A 3,374-nucleotide genomic window follows, 5' to 3' on the forward strand; every position below is an offset into this window, starting at 1 on the left:
CTAGGTCCCTTCCGACCCTAAATCTATGAAACTATGAAATTTTAATGAATTTTTTTCCACCAAAAATCTAACTACACCATTTGATAAGGTTGAAGTATTTCAGAGTGGACCCTTTCCATTTTATATTTAAAAGGACTTTTTGCTTTGCCATCTACAGTATAGTTTTATAAATTATATTAAATAAAATAATAAAATAATGCATTTAAAAATGAAAAAGTAAAAATGCAAGATTCGATCTTCTTTGGAACAGTTTTAAATATCAGATTTAAAAAAAAGACCATGCATCTTCTAAAGCTAGTTCAACTAAAAATATACTGGCCATATAGTAAGTAAATTTATCACTAACTTGAAATTAGAATAAAAAACGATATTGTTTGTTGAATGTAATTTTCCTTCCATACAAAACAGTTGTATAAGTATAATTATATTATCATCTTATAATTCTTTACTGATTATGTTCTGTATCAGCATTTTCAGGATCAATATCAATTAAAAAACCCCGTGATACACCCTTTTAAAATATTGCCACAGCCTTCACTTTTCACTGGTGTTTCCATCCCTTTATTTCCATTATGTTTTCAAGTGAACTTGAAGATAAAGCTTCTGATTGATTTACCAGTTGAGCAATCACTTCATTAAATGCTAGTTCTGTGACAAATAAATTATACCTCATTCACTGAGGAAGGGTACTGTGATACCCAAAGGCTTTCCTATGTCTATCCCAACCATGCAGTTGGTCCAAAAAAGATCACCCACAAGAATTATTGCCTCTAGCATCTTTCCTGGATTATCACAGCAACATCACCACAACAGTACTGTTATTTGATATGTATTGTGAAAATTATGTATAGACTTAAATATCAAAGTTGTTTTAGTTGAAGGATATTAGAAGTCAAACCCATCATGTTCCTTTCATTGTCTCAATTGCAACCATGAGTTAAACTATAACTCTTTAACTCATCTTCAAATGCCAGTCCCCATATACCTTGCCAAGAATATTCTCATTAATGAAAACAGTGAGATTGCTGAAATCCAGTTATATTGTGGGGCTATAATATTTATCATGCATTCATATTTAGACAACTGTTTAGTAGCTGTAAAGATGTTTATAAATCCTGAAAAATTAATAGGTATGAATACATCAGTAATAACCATTATCCAAAAAAGTTATGCTAAAATCTTACCTTTTACTTGTCTGTCATTCATTTGTTTAAAACTTTCAGATTCCAACTTGAGAGTGGATGCAATATTAGATGTAGGAAACCAATCATACACCACTAACAACAATTATTTTGTTGGGACAAGCTATTTGGTGAGCACCTACAAATAATCAGTACATTCTCAAACATTTAGATTAATGTACAAAAGATTTTCATTGAGAAAAAAAGGCTACATTTGTAACATAATCCACAACAAAGAAATTGACCAGATCTAATATTTACCTTTATTCAATAAAGTACTCCTTCTTCTTTTACTCTATTTAATCAGTGGTATTACTTTCAAGCACAAAAGCCCTATGGAAATTAGCAAACTACTAACTGAGGCTGGACATAGCAGTATATTATTTTATTCTTTGAGGAGGTTCATCTGCCCTAGTTGGTCTGGCTGTAAGAACTGTTCTATTGTCTCTTGCCTGCCTCCTTTTTGCAGGAAGCCAGTCTGTGCTAAAAATAAACTCTTAATATTTTGCTAATTTTACCTGAAACCTATTAGTGGGATCCTCTCCCACTGAATAACCGGCTTCTGCAAAGATTTCCTATTACAAACATTTTCACCCCAATTTCTTTACGTCAAACTTTTTCGATTTTTAGCTTTACATAGATATTCAGGGGGTCCTGCCTAATCCCTTCTCTCTCTCATTTAACAGAAGTTAATTTTGAAAGTTTATCTTTTTATCTCTGGTTTAGTTTCAGGATCTAATTTTAACAGTTCTGTTAAAAGCTCAGCTTTTAAAAAATCTAATGTCATTACCCTATTGCAAGATTCTCAGCCATTATAAAATACTATTCAAATTATATTGATTCTTTCTATGTTTACCATGAGAAGGAATTAAATCTAATTTCCACTGATCTGAGTTATAATTGATTTATCCTGCTGATTTCATCCAGTAGCTTTCCTTCTGTTGTCTATTTTACAAAATTGGATATGAAGATTTTTGGATCACACTATGTTTTACTAAGTTAGAAAATGTCTTTGTAACAGGAAATAGCAACCCTGTTAGCTGCAATCTAATCGGAAACAGGACTTTTGTAGCCAGGAAGGTCTAGCAATAATAGCAGCCAGCCCCCAAAAGAAAACAGACCCTAGGAGGGTGTAGGGCAATAACAAGCTAAAGCGTGTTAGACAAATAGAGGCAGCTGAGCTAAGCTGATTATCAAGTAGAATGGAAACCCCTGTGTGGGCTGGAGAGCCAGATAACAGGAAGGGGTGGAGCTCTGGGGCACATAAAACCAGGGTCTGGGAGCTAGCAGGGTAGTTTGACTCTGCAGGTAGCAGATGCATCAAAGGTCAAGTCTGTGCAAAAGTCTGCTCAGGATTCCTGACCATACTCTAACTTCTGTAAAGCTTCCCTTTTTTAATGGGCACATGTACACATACAGGTGATCTGAGATCAGTTTACTTGCAAGTAAATGCTCCTGGGCAGGCAGCTATGCAGGGACATGGGAGCAGATTTGCTGGTCTTAGCAGCATACTTCTCTCACTTCCTGTGGCCCTGCAATGGGCTCCTGTCACCACCAAAGCTCAAGGTTTCCTCTAGGTGCTGGACCAGGGGCTGGCAGGGAGAAGTAGGCCAGGAGACAGCTGTCTGCTGGCCAGAGCCAAGACATTGCTCTCTGCCACCAGAGGGCTGTCTGCTTGGGAGGACAATGTCCCCTGCCCCAGCAGCAGGGAGCTCCCAGCCCCAGTTTCCTGATTGGGGCAGAGGACTTGGAAAGAGCTGCAGGGGAGGGGTAGGTCCTAGCCCCCTGCCCTGATCTGCTGGTGGGGCAACTAGCAGCAAGCCCCCAGCTGGGCAGAGGGTCCCCAGCCTGTTCCTCACTCTGCTGCACAATCACGGAGCTGGGTGGGGACCAGAATCTGCAGCGTCCTGTCACCAGGGAACTCCCAGTGCCAGCTCTGTGACCATGGGGCTGGTGCTGGGAAATCCTTATCTCTCAGCACTGGCCCCGTGGTCACAGAGCTGTCAATGGAAGATAAGGATCTCCCAGCCCCCCACTCCTTGATCATGATCTTGGAGTGCAAGGGGCTTGAAGCTCCCTGCTGCTGGGGCCAGGGGACATAGTCCTCACTTGGCTCTGGTGGTAGAACCTGCTCCAGCAGCAGGCAGCTCCCAGGGGCAGGGAGCAATCTGCTGCCCCTTGGTGGCCAGCAGG

At 39.7% G+C, this 3,374-nt stretch overlaps 1 long non-coding RNA gene across 1 annotated transcript in view; it reads right to left on the reverse strand.

Moving 5' to 3' along the window:
* The window catches only part of LOC109300435, a 27,569-nt gene extending 25,255 nt beyond the window's left edge, over positions 1-2,314 (reverse strand). Inside the window, exons 1-2 of the long non-coding RNA XR_002098225.1 lie at positions 1,700-2,314; positions 1,185-1,320 (exon numbers count right to left, since the gene is read on the reverse strand). This is a non-coding gene — a long non-coding RNA (uncharacterized LOC109300435). The remainder of the gene's footprint in view (positions 1-1,184; positions 1,321-1,699) is intronic.
* Positions 2,315-3,374: the final 1,060 nt, after the last annotated feature.

Source organism: Gavialis gangeticus, unplaced genomic scaffold (genome assembly GCF_001723915.1).
Source record: "Gavialis gangeticus isolate Ggan-Ray unplaced genomic scaffold, GavGan_comp1, whole genome shotgun sequence".
In the NCBI taxonomy this organism is placed as follows: Eukaryota; Metazoa; Chordata; order Crocodylia; family Gavialidae; genus Gavialis; species Gavialis gangeticus.